The following is a 13948-nucleotide window of genomic DNA, read 5'->3' as shown; positions in this document are numbered from 1 at the left end:
AGAGTCCGGGAATCAGAGATGGGGAATCAGAGGCGGGGAATGAGATATTGGGAATCAGAGGCGGGGAATCAGAGGCAGGGAAACAGAGGCGGAGAATCAGATATGGGGAATCAGAGATGGCGAATCAAAGGCGTTGAATCAGAGATGGGGAATCAGAGGCGGGGAATCAGAGGCGGGGAATCAGAGTTGGGGAATCAGAGGCGGGGAATCAGATATGGGGAAACAGAGGTGGGGAATCAGAGGCGGGGAAACAGAGGTGGGGAATCAGATATGGGGAATCAGAGGTGGCGAATCAAAGGTTGTGAATCAGAGATGGGGAATCAGAGGCGGGCAATCAGAGGCAGGGAAACAAACACGGGGAATCAGAGGCGGGGAATCAGAGCTGGGGAATCAGAGGCGGGGAATCAGAGTTGGGGAATCAGAGGCGTGGAATCAGATATGGGGAAACAGAGGCGGGGAATCAGAGGCGGGGAATCAGAGGCAGGGAATCAGAGGTCGGGAATCAGAGGCGGGGAATCAGATATGGGGAATCAGAGGTGGGGAATCAGAGGCAGGGAATCAGATGTGCGGAATCAGAGGTGGGGAATCAGAGTCCGGGAATCAGAGATGGGGATCAGAGGCGGGGAATGAGATATTGGGAATCAGAGGCGGGGAATCAGAGGCAGGGAAACAGAGGCGGAGAATCAGATATGGGGAATCAGAGATGGCGAATCAAAGGCGTTGAATCAGAGATGGGGAATCAGAGGCGAGGAATCAGAGGCGGGGAATCAGAGTTGGGGAATCAGAGGCGGGGAATCAGATATGGGGAAACAGAGGTGGGAAATCAGAGGCGGGGAAACAGAGGTGGGGAATTAGATATGGGGAATCAGAGGTGGGGAATCAGAGGTTGGGAATCAAACACGGGGAATGAGAGACGGGGAATCATAGCTGGGGAATCAGAGGCGGGGAATCAGAGTTGGGGAATCAGAGGCGGGGAATCAGATATGGGGAAACAGAGGCGGGGAACAGAGGCGGGGAATCAGATATGGGGAAACAGAGGCGGGGAATCAGAGGCGGGGAAACAGAGGCGGGGAATCAGATATGGGGAATCAGAGGTGGGGAATCAGATATGGGGAAACAGAGGCGGGGAATACGAGGCGGGAAACACAGGCGGGGAATCAGATATGGGGAATCAGAGGTGGGGAATCAGTGGTTGGGAATCAGAGGCAGGGAATCGGATATGGGGAATCAGAGGTGGGGAATCAGTGGTTGGGAATCAGAGGCAGGTAATCAGAGGCGGAAAATCAGAGGCGGGGAATCAGAGGCAGGGAATCAGATGTGCGGAATCAGAGATGGGGAATCAGAGTCCAGGAATCAGAGATGGGGAATCAGAGGCGGGGAATGAGATATGGGGAATCAGAGGCGGGGAATCAGAGGCGGGGAAGCAGTTGCGGGGAATCAGATATGGGGAATCAGAGGTGGCGAATCAAAGGCGCTGAATCAGAGATGGGGAATCAGAGGCGGGGAATCAGAGGCAGGGAATCAAACACGGGGAATCAGAGGCGGGGAATCAGAGTTGGGGAATGAGAGGCGGGGAATCAGATATGGGGAAACAGAGGCGGGGAATCAGAGGCGGGGAAACAGAGGCGGGGAATCAGATATGGGGAATCAGAGGTGGGGAATCAGAGGTTGCGAATCAGAGGAAGGGAATCAGAGGTGGGGAATCAGAGGCGGGGAATCAGAGGCAGGGAATCAGATGTGCAGAATCAGAGATGGTGAATCAGAGGCGGGGAATCAGAGGCGGGGAGTCAGAGGCAGGGAATCAGAGGCCGGGAATCAGAGGCGGGGAATCAGATATGGGGAATCAGAGGTGGGGAATCAGAGGCAGGGAATCAGATGTACGGAATCAGAGAATGGGAATCAGAGGCAGAGAATCAGAATCAGAAGCGGGGAATAAGAGGCCGGGAATCAGAGGTGGGGAATCAGATTCCGGGAATCAGAGATGGGGAATCAGAGGCAGGGAATGAGATATTGGGAATCAGAGGCGGGGAATCAGAAGCAGGGAAACAGAGGTGGGGAATCAGATATGGGGAATCAGAGGTTGGGAATCAGAGGCAGGGAATCAGAGGTGGGGAATCAGAGGCAGGGAATCAGATGCGGGGAATCAGAGGCGGGGAATCAGAGCTGGGGAATCAGAGGCGGGGAATCAGAGTTGGGGAATCAGAGGCCGGGAATTAGATATGGGGAAACAGAGGAGGGGAATCAGAGCGGGGAAACAGAGGCGGGGAATCAGATATGGGGAATCAGAGGCGGGGAATCAGAGCTGGGGAACCAGAGGCGGGGAATCAGAGTTGGGGAATCAGAGGCGTGGAATCAGATATGGGGAAACAGAGGCGGGGATTCAGAGGCGGGGAAACAGAGGCGGGGAATCATATATGGGGAATCAGAGGTGGGGAATCAGATATGGGGAAACAGAGGCGGGGAATCAGAGGCGGAAAACAGAGGCGGGGAATCAGTGGTTGGGAATCAGAGGCAGGGAATCAGATATGGGGAATCAGAGGTGGGGAATCAGTGGTTGGGAATCAGAGGCAGGTAATCAGAGGCGGGGAATTAGAGGCGGGGAATCAGAGGCAGGGAATCAGATGTGCGGAATCAGAGATGGGGAATCAGAGTCCGGGAATCAGAGATGGGGAATCAGAGGCGGGGAATGAGATATGGGGAATCAGAGGCGGGGAATCAGAGGCGGGGAAACAGATGCGGTGAATCAGATATGGGGAATCAGAGGTGTCGAATCAAAGGCGCTGAATCAGAGATGGGGAATCAGAGGCGGGGAATCAGAGGCGGGGAATCAGTGTTGGGGAATCAGAGGCGGGGAATCAGAGGCGGGGAAACAGAGGCGGGGAATCAGATATGGGGAATCAGAGGTGGGGAATCAGATGTTACGAATCAGAGGCAGTGAATCAGAGGCGGGGAATCAGAGGCGGGGAATCAGAGGCAGGGAATCAGATGTGCGGATTCAGAGATGGGGAATCAGAGGCAGGGAATCAGAGGCGGGGAATCAGAGGCAGGGAATCAGAGGCCGGGAATCAGAGGCGGGGAATCAGATATGGGGAATCAGAGGTGGGGAATCAGAGGCAGGGTATCAGATGTGCGGAATCAGAGATGGGGAGTCAGAGGCAGAGAATCAGAATCAGAAGCGGGGAATAAGAGGCCGGGAATCAGAGGTGGGGAATCAGAGTCCGGGAATCAGAGATGGGGAATCAGAGGCGGGGAATGAGATATTGGGAATCAGAGGCGGGGAATCAGAGGCAGGGAAACAGAGGCGGGGAATCAGATATGGGGAATCAGAGGTTGGGAATCAGAGGCAGGGAATCAGAAGTGGGGAATCAGAGGCTGGGAATCAGATGCGGGGAATCAGAGGCGGGGAATCAGAGCTGGGGAATCAGAGGCGGGGAATCAGATTTGGGGAATCAGAGGCAGGGAATTAGATATGAGGAAACAGAGGAGGGGAATCAGAGGCGGGGAAACAGAGGCGTGGAATCAGATATGGGGAATCAGAGGTGGTGAATAAGTGGCAGGGAAGCAGAGGCGGGGTATCAGAGCTGGGGAATCAGAGGCGGGGAATCTGAGTTGGGTTATCAGAGGAGGGGAATCAGATATGGGGAAACATGCGGGGCATCAGAGGCGGGTAAACAGAGGCGGGGAATCAGATATGTGGAATCAGAGGTGGGGAATCAGAGGCAGGGATTCAGATGTGCGGAATCAGAGATGGGGTATCAGAGGCATGGAATCAGAATCAGAAGCGGAGAATCAGAGGCCGGGAATCAGAGGCCGGGAATCAGAGATGGGGAATCAGAGGCGGGGAATGAGATATGGGGAATCAGAGGCGGGGAATCAGAGGCAGGGAATCAGATGTGCGGAATCAGAGATGGGGAATCAGAGTCCGGGAATCAGAGATGGGGAATTAGAGGCGGGGAATGAGATATGGGGAATCAGAGGTGGGGAATCAGAGGCGGGGAAACAGATGCTGGGAATCAGATATGGGGAATCAGAGGTGGCGAATCAAAGGCGCTGAATCAGAGATGGGGAATCAGAGGCGGGGAATCAGAGGCAGGGAATCAAACACGGGGAATCAGAGGCGGGGAATCAGAGTTGGGGAATCAGAGGCGGGGACTCAGATATTGGGGAAACAGAGGCGGGGAATCAAATATGGGGAATCAGAGGTGGGGAATCAGAGGTTGCGAATCAGAGGCAGGGAATCAGAGGCGGGGAATCAGAGGCGGGGAATGAGTGGCAGGGAATCAGATATGCGGAATCAGAGATGGGGAATCAGAGGCAGGGAATCAGAGGCGGGAATCAGAGGCAGGGAATCAGAGGCCGGGAATCAGAGGCGGGGAATCAGATATGGGGAATCAGAGGTGGGGAATCAGAGGCAGGGAATCAGATGTGCGGAATCAGAGATGGGGAATCAGAGGCAGAGAATCAGAATCAGAAGCGGGGAATAAGAGGCCGGGAATCAGAGGTGGGGAAACAGAGTCCGGGAATCAGAGATGGGGAATCAGAGGCGGGGAATGAGATATTGGGAATCAGAGGCGGGGAATCAGAGGCAGGGAAACAGAGGCGGAGAATCAGATATGGGGAATCAGAGATGGCGAATCAAAGGCGTTGAATCAGAGATGGGGAATCAGAGGCGGGGAATCAGAGTTGGGGAATCAGAGGCGGGGAATCAGATATGGGGAAACAGAGGTGGGGAATCAGAGGCGGGGAAACAGAGGTGGGGAATCAGATATGGGGAATCAGAGGTGGGGAATCAGATGTTACGAATCAGAGGCAGTGAATCAGAGGCGGGGAATCAGAGGCGGGGAATCAGAGGCAGGGAATCAGATGTGCGGAATCAGAGATGGGGAATCAGAGGCAGGGAATCAGAGGCGGGGAATCAGAGGCAGGGAATCAGAGGCCGGGAATCAGAGGCGGGGAATCTGATATGGGGAATCAGAGGTGGGGAATCAGAGGCAGGTTATCAGATGTGCGGAATCAGAGATGGGGAGTCAGAGGCAGAGAATCAGAATCAGAAGCGGGGAATAAGAGGCCGGGAATCAGAGGTGGGGAATCAGAGTCCGGGAATCAGAGATGGGGAATCAGAGGCGGGGAATGAGATATTGGGAATCAGAAGCGGGGAATCAGAGGCAGGGAAACAGAGGCGGGGAATCAGATATGGGGAATCAGAGGTTGGGAATCAGAGGCAGGGAATCAGAAGTGGGGAATCAGAGGCTGGGAATCAGATGCGGGGAATCAGAGGCAGGGAATTAGATATGGGGAAACAGAGGAGGGGAATCAGAGGCAGGGAAACAGAGGCGGGGAATCAGATATGGGGAATCAGAGGTTGGGAATCAGAGGCAGGGAATCAGAGCTGGGGAATCAGAGGCGGGGAATCAGATTTGGGGAATCAGAGGCAGGGAATTAGATATGGGGAAACAGAGGAGGGGAATCAGAGGCGGGGAAACAGAGGCGTGGAATCAGATATGGGGAATGAGAGGTGGGGAATAAGTGGCAGGGAAGCAGAGGCGGGGTATCAGAGCTGGGGAATCAGAGGTGGGGAATCTGAGTTGGGTTATCAGAGGAGGGGAATCAGATATGGGGAAACAGGCGGGGCATCAGAGGCGGGGAAACAGAGGCGGGGAATCAGATATGGGGAATCAGAGGTGGGGAATCAGAGGCAGGGAATCAGATGTGCGGAATCAGAGATGGGGTATCAGAGGCATGGAATCAGAATCAGAAGTGGAGAATCAGAGGCCGGGAATCAGAGGCCGGGAATCAGATGCCGGGAATAAGAGGCCGGGAATCAGAGGTGGGGAATCTGAGTCCGGGAATCAGAAATGGGGAATCAGAGGCGGGGAATGAGATATGGGGAATCAGAGGCGGGGAATCAGAGGCGGGGAAACAGAGGCGGGGAATCAGATATGGGGAATCAGAGGTGGCGAATCAAAGGTTGTGAATCAGAGATGGGGAATCAGAGGCGGGGAATCAGAGGCAGGGAAACAAACACGGGGAATCAGAGGCGGGGAATCAGAGCTGGGGAATCAGAGGCGGGGAATCAGAGTTGGGGAATCAGAGGCGTGGAATCAGATATGGGGAAACAGAGGCCTGGAATCAGAGGCGGGGAAACAGAGGCGGGGAATCAGATATGGGGAATCAGAGGTGGGGAATCAGAGGTTGGGAGTCAGAGGCAGGGAATCAGAGGCGGGGAATCAGAGGCGGGGAATCAGAGGCAGGGAATCAGATGTGCAGAATCAGAGAAGGGGAATCAGAGGCAGGGAATCAGAGGCGGGGAATCAGAGGCGGGGAATCAGAGGCCGGGAATCAGAGGCCGGGAATCAGAGGCCGGGAATGAGAGGCCGGGAATCAGAGGCTGGAAATCAGAGGCCGGGAATCAGAGGTGGGGAATAAGAGGCACGGAATCAGATGTGCGGTATCAGAGATGGGGAATCACAGGCAGGGAATCAGAGGCGGGGAATCAGAGGCGCGGAATCAGAGGCAGGGAATCGGATGTGCGGAATCAGAGATGGGGAATCAGAGGTGGGGAATCAGAGTCCAGGAATAGAGATGGGGAATTAGAGGCGGGGAATCAGAGGCGGGGAAACATAGGTGGGGAATCAGATATGGGGAATCAGAGGTGGGGAATCAGAGGTGCTGAATCAGAGATGGTGAATCAGAGGCGGGGAATCAGAGGCAGGAAATCAGACATGGGGAATGAGAGGCTGGGAATCAGACACGGGGAATCAGAGGTGGGGAATCAGAGCTGGGGAATCAGAGGTGGGGAATCAGAGATGGGGAATCAGAGGCGGGGAATCAGATATTGGGAAACAGAGGCGGGGAATCAGAGGCAGGGAAACAGAGGCGGGGAATCAGATATGGGGAATCAGAGGAGGGGAATCAGAGGTTGGGAATCAGAGGCAGGGACTCAGAGGTTGGGATTCAGATGCAGGGAATCAGATGCGGGGAATAAGAGGTGGGGATTCAGAGGCGAGGAATCAGAGGCAGGGAATCAGAGTTGGGGAATCAGAGGCAGGGAATTAGATATGGGGATACAGAGGCGGGGAATTAGAGGCGGGGAATCAGAGGCCGGGAATAAGAGGCCGGGAATCAGAGGTGGGTAATCAGAGTCCGGGAATCAGAGGCGGGGAATCAGATATGGGGAATCAGAGGTGGCGAATCAAAGGCGGTGAATCAGAGATGGGGAATCAGAGGCGGGGATTCAGAGGCAGGGAATCAAACACGGGGAATGAGAGACGGGGAATCATAGCTGGGGAATCAGAGGCGGGGAATCAGAGTTGGGGAATCAGAGGCGGTGAATCAGATATGGGGAAACAGAGGCGGGAAATCAGAGGTGGGGAAACAGAGGCGGGGAATCAGATATGGGGAATCAGAGGTGGGGAATCAGATATGGGGAAACAGAGGCGGGGAATCAGAGGCGGGGAAACAGAGGCGGGGAATCAGATATGGGGAATCAGAGGTGGGGAATCAGTGGTTGGGAATCAGAGGCAGGGAATCAGATATGGGGAATCAGAGGTTGGGAATCAGATGTGCGGAATCAGATATGGGGAATTAGAGTCCGGGAATCAGAGATGGGGAATCAGAGGCGGGGAATGAGATATGGGGAATCAGAGGCGGGGAATCAGAGGCAGGGAATCAGATGTGCGGAATCAGAGATGGGGAATCAGAGTCCGGGAATCAGAGATGGGGAATCAGAGGCGGGGAATGAGATATGGGGAATCAGAGGTGGGGAATCAGAGGCGGGGAAACAGATGCTGGGAATCAGATATGGGGAATCAGAGGTGGCGAATCGAAGGCGCTGAATCAGAGATGGGGAATCAGAGGCGGGGAATCAGAGGCAGGGAATCAAACACGGGGAATCAGAGGCGGGGAATCAGAGTTGGGGAATCAGAGGCGGGGACTCAGATATTGGGGAAACAGAGGCAGGGAATCAGAGGCGGGGAAACAGAGGCGGGGAATCAGATATGGGGAATCAGAGGTGGGGAATCAGAGGTTGCGAATAAGAGGCAGGGAATCAGAGGCGGGGAATCAGAGGCGGGGAATGAGTGGCAGGGAATCAGATATGCGGAATCAGAGATGGGGAATCAGAGGCAGGGAATCAGAGGCGGGGAATCAGAGGCAGGGAATCAGAGGCCGGGAATCAGAGGCGGGGAATCAGATATGGGGAATCAGAGGTGGGGAATCAGAGGCAGGGAATCAGATGTGCGGAATCAGAGATGGGGAATCAGAGGCAGAGAATCAGAATCAGAAGCGGGGAATAAGAGGCCGGGAATCAGAGGTGGGGAAACAGAGTCCGGGAATCAGAGATGGGGAATCAGAGGCGGGGAATGAGATATTGGGAATCAGAGGCGGGGAATCAGAGGCAGGGAAACAGAGGCGGAGAATCAGATATGGGGAATCAGAGATGGCGAATCAAAGGCGTTGAATCAGAGATGGGGAATCAGAGGCGGGGAATCAGAGGCGGGGAATCAGAGTTGGGGAATCAAAGGCGGGGAATCAGATATGGGGAAACAGAGGTGGGGAATCAGAGGCGGGGAAACAGAGGTTGGGAATCAGATATGGGGAATCAGAGGTGGCGAATCAAAGGTTGTGAATCAGAGATGGGGAATCAGAGGCGGGCAATCAGAGGCAGGGAAACAAACACGGGGAATCAGAGGCGGGGAATCAGAGCTGGGGAATCAGAGGCGGGGAATCAGAGGCAGGGAATCGGATGTGCGGAATCAGAGATGGGGAATCAGAGGTGGGGAATCAGAGTCCAGGAATAGAGATGGGGAATTAGAGGCGGGGAATCAGAGGCGGGGAAACATAGGTGGGAATCAGATATGGGGAATCAGAGGTGGGGAATCAGAGGTGCTGAATCAGAGATGGTGAATCAGAGGCGGGGAATCAGAGGCAGGAAATCAGACATGGGGAATGACAGGCTGGGAATCAGACACGGGGAATCAGAGGTGGGGAATCAGAGCTGGGGAATCAGAGGTGGGGAATCAGAGATGGGGAATCAGAGGCGGGGAATCAGATATTGGGAAACAGAGGCGGGGAATCAGAGACAGGGAAACAGAGGCGGGGAATCAGATATGGGGAATCAGAGGAGGGGAATCAGAGTTTGGGAATCAGAGGCAGGGACTCAGAGGTTGGGATTCAGATGCAGGGAATCAGATGCGGGGAATAAGAGGTGGGGATTCAGAGGCGAGGAATCAGAGGCAGGGAATCAGAGTTGGGGAATCAGAGGCAGGGAATTAGATATGGGGATACAGAGGCGGGGAATTAGAGGCGGGGAATCAGAGGCCGGGAATAAGAGGCCGGGAATCAGAGGTGGGTAATCAGAGTCCGGGAATCAGAGGCGGGGAATCAGATATGGGGAATCAGAGGTGGCGAATCAAAGGCGGTGAATCAGAGATGGGGAATCAGAGGCGGGGATTCAGAGGCAGGGAATCAAACACGGGGAATGAGAGACGGGGAATCATAGCTGGGGAATCAGAGGCGGGGAATCAGAGTTGGGGAATCAGAGGCGGTGAATCAGATATGGGGAAACAGAGGCGGGAAATCAGAGGTGGGGAAACAGAGGCGGGGAATCAGATATGGGGAATCAGAGGTGGGGAATCAGATATGGGGAAACAGAGGCGGGGAATCAGAGGCGGGGAAACAGAGGCGGGGAATCAGATATGGGGAATCAGAGGTGGGGAATCAGTGGTTGGGAATCAGAGGCAGGGAATCAGATATGGGGAATCAGAGGTTGGGAATCAGATGTGCGGAATCAGATATGGGGAATTAGAGTCCGGGAATCAGAGATGGGGAATCAGAGGCGGGGAATGAGATATGGGGAATCAGAGGCGGGGAATCAGAGGCAGGGAATCAGATGTGCGGAATCAGAGATGGGGAATCAGAGTCCGGGAATCAGAGATGGGGAATCAGAGGCGGGGAATGACATATGGGGAATCAGAGGTGGGGAATCAGAGGCGGGGAAACAGATGCTGGGAATCAGATATGGGGAATCAGAGGTGGCGAATCGAAGGCGCTGAATCAGAGATGGGGAATCAGAGGCGGGGAATCAGAGGCAGGGAATCAAACACGGGGAATCAGAGGCGGGGAATCAGAGTTGGGGAATCAGAGGCGGGGACTCAGATATTGGGGAAACAGAGGCAGGGAATCAGAGGCGGGGAAACAGAGGCGGGGAATCAGATATGGGGAATCAGAGGTGGGGAATCAGAGGTTGCGAATAAGAGGCAGGGAATCAGAGGCGGGGAATCAGAGGCGGGGAATGAGTGGCAGGGAATCAGATATGCGGAATCAGAGATGGGGAATCAGAGGCAGGGAATCAGAGGCGGGGAATCAGAGGCAGGGAATCAGAGGCCAGGAATCAGAGGCGGGGAATCAGATATGGGGAATCAGAGGTGGGGAATCAGAGGCAGGGAATCAGATGTGCGGAATCAGAGATGGGGAATCAGAGGCAGAGAATCAGAATCAGAAGCGGGGAATAAGAGGCCGGGAATCAGAGGTGGGGAAACAGAGTCCGGGAATCAGAGATGGGGAATCAGAGGCGGGGAATGAGATATTGGGAATCAGAGGCGGGGAATCAGAGGCAGGGAAACAGAGGCGGAGAATCAGATATGGGGAATCAGAGATGGCGAATCAAAGGCGTTGAATCAGAGATGGGGAATCAGAGGCGGGGAATCAGAGGCGGGGAATCAGAGTTGGGGAATCAGAGGCGGGGAATCAGATATGGGGAAACAGAGGTGGGGAATCAGAGGCGGGGAAACAGAGGTTGGGAATCAGATATGGGGAATCAGAGGTGGCGAATCAAAGGTTGTGAATCAGAGATGGGGAATCAGAGGCGGGCAATCAGAGGCAGGGAAACAAACACGGGGAATCAGAGGCGGGGAATCAGAGCTGGGGAATCAGAGGCGGGGAATCAGAGTTGGGGAATCAGAGGCGTGGAATCAGATATGGGGAAACAGAGGCGGGGAATCAGAGGCGGGGAATCAGAGGCAGGGAATCAGAGGTCGGGAATCAGAGGCGGGGAATCAGATATGGGGAATCAGAGGTGGGGAATTAGAGGCAGGGAATCAGATGTGCGGAATCAGAGGTGGGGAATCAGAGTCCGGGAATCAGAGATGGGGAATCAGAGGCGGGGAATGAGATATTGGGAATCAGAGGCGGGGAATCAGAGGCAGGGAAACAGAGGCGGAGAATCAGATATGGGGAATCAGAGATGGCGAATCAAAGGCGTTGAATCAGAGATGGGGAATCAGAGGCGAGGAATCAGAGGCGGGGAATCAGAGTTGGGGAATCAGAGGCGGGGAATCAGATATGGGGAAACAGAGGTGGGAAATCAGAGGCGGGGAAACAGAGGTGGGGAATCAGATATGGGGAATCAGAGGTGGGGAATCAGAGGTTGGGAATCAAACACGGGGAATGAGAGACGGGGAATCATAGCTGGGGAATCAGAGGCGGGGAATCAGAGTTGGGGAATCAGAGGCGGGGAATCAGATATGGGGAAACAGAGGCGGGGAACAGAGGCGGGGAATCAGATATGGGGAAACAGAGGCGGGGAATCAGAGGCGGGGAAACAGAGGCGGGGAATCAGATATGGGGAATCAGAGGTGGGGAATCAGATATGGGGAAACAGAGGCGGGGAATACGAGGCGGGAAACACAGGCGGGGAATCAGATATGGGGAATCAGAGGTGGGGAATCAGTGGTTGGGAATCAGAGGCAGGGAATCGGATATGGGGAAACAGAGGTGGGGAATCAGTGGTTGGGAATCAGAGGCAGGTAATCAGAGGCGGGGAATCAGAGGCGGGGAATCAGAGGCAGGGAATCAGATGTGCGGAATCAGAGATGGGGAATCAGAGTCCGGGAATCAGAGATGGGGAATCAGAGGCGGGGAATGAGATATGGGGAATCAGAGGCGGGGAATCAGAGGCGGGGAAGCAGTTGCGGGGAATCAGATATGGGGAATCAGAGGTGGCGAATCAAAGGCGCTGAATCAGAGATGGGGAATCAGAGGCGGGGAATCAGAGGCAGGGAATCAAACACGGGGAATCAGAGGCGGGGAATCAGAGTTGGGGAATGAGAGGCGGGGAATCAGATATGGGGAAACAGAGGCGGGGAATCAGAGGCGGGGAAACAGAGGCGGGGAATCAGATATGGGGAATCAGAGGTGGGGAATCAGAGGTTGCGAATCAGAGGAAGGGAATCAGAGGTGGGGAATCAGAGGCGGGGAATCAGAGGCAGGGAATCAGATGTGCGGAATCAGAGATGGTGAATCAGAGGCGGGGAATCAGAGGCCGGGAATCAGAGGCGGGGAATCAGATATGGGGAATCAGAGGTGGGGAATCAGAGGCAGGGAATCAGATGTACGGAATCAGAGATGGGGAATCAGAGGCAGAGAATCAGAATCAGAAGCGGGGAATAAGAGGCCGGGAATCAGAGGTGGGGAATCAGATTCCGGGAATCAGAGATGGGGAATCAGAGGCAGGGAATGAGATATTGGGAATCAGAGGCGGGGAATCAGAAGCAGGGAAACAGAGGCGGGGAATCAGATATGGGGAATCAGAGGTTGGGAATCAGAGGCAGGGAATCAGAGGTGGGGAATCAGAGGCAGGGAATCAGATGCGGGGAATCAGAGGCGGGGAATCAGAGCTGGGGAATCAGAGGCGGGGAATCAGAGTTGGGGAATCAGAGGCCGGGAATTAGATATGGGGAAACAGAGGAGGGGAATCAGAGCGGGGAAACAGAGGCGGGGAATCAGATATGGGGAATCAGAGGTGGGGAATAAGTTGCAGGGAAGCAGAGGCCAGGTATCAGAGCTGGGGAATAAGAGGCGGGGAATCTGAGTTGGGGTATCAGAGGCGGGGAATCAGATATGGGGAAACAGAGGCGGGGGATCAGAGGTGGGGAAACAGAGGCGGGGAATCAGATATGGGGAATCAGATGTGGGGAATCAGAGGCAGGGAATCAGATGTGCGGAATCAGAGATGGGGAATCAGAGGCTTGGAATCAGAATCAGAAGCGGGGAATCAGTGGCAGGGAATCAGAGGCCGGGAATCAGATGCCGGGAATAAGAGGCCAGGAATCAGAGGTGGGGAATCAGAGTCCGGGAATCAGAGATGGGGAATCAGAGGCGGGGAATGAGATATGGGGAATCAGAGGTGGGGAATCAGAGGCGGGGAAACAGAGGCGGGGAATCAGATATGGGGAATCAGAGGTGGCGAATCAAAGGTTGTGAATCAGAGATGGTGAATCAGAGGCGGGGAATCAGAGGCAGGGAATCAAACACGGGGAATCAGAGGCGGGGAATCAGAGCTGGGGAACCAGAGGCGGGGAATCAGAGTTGGGGAATCAGAGGCGTGGAATCAGATATGGGGAAACAGAGGCGGGGAATCAGAGGCGGGAAAACAGAGGCGGGGAATCAGATATGGGGAATCAGAGGTGGGGAATCAGATATGGGGAAACAGAGGCGCGGAATCAGAGGCGGAAAACAGAGGTGGGGAATCAGTGGTTGGGAATCAGAGGCAGGGAATCAGATATGGGGAATCAGAGGTGGGGAATCAGTGGTTGGGAATCAGAGGCAGGTAATCAGAGGCGGGGAATTAGAGGCGGGGTATCAGAGGCAGGGAATCAGATGTGCGGAATCAGAGATGGGGAATCAGAGTCCGGGAATCAGAGATGGGGAATCAGAGGCGGGGAATGAGATATGGGGAATCAGAGGCGGGGAATCAGAGGCGGGGAAACAGATGCGGTGAATCAGATATGGGGAATCAGAGGTGGCGAATCAAAGGCGCTGAATCAGAGATGGGGAATCAGAGGCGGGGAATCAGAGGCAGGGAATCAAACACGGGGAATCAGAGGCGGGGAATCAGAGTTGGGGAATCAGAGGCGGGGAATCAGAGGCGGGGAAACAGAGGCGGGGAATC

The sequence above is a fragment of the Narcine bancroftii genome, chromosome 1, assembly GCF_036971445.1.
Source record: "Narcine bancroftii isolate sNarBan1 chromosome 1, sNarBan1.hap1, whole genome shotgun sequence".
Taxonomy (NCBI): Eukaryota; Metazoa; Chordata; class Chondrichthyes; order Torpediniformes; family Narcinidae; genus Narcine; species Narcine bancroftii.
This window is presented reverse-complemented; position numbering follows the sequence as displayed.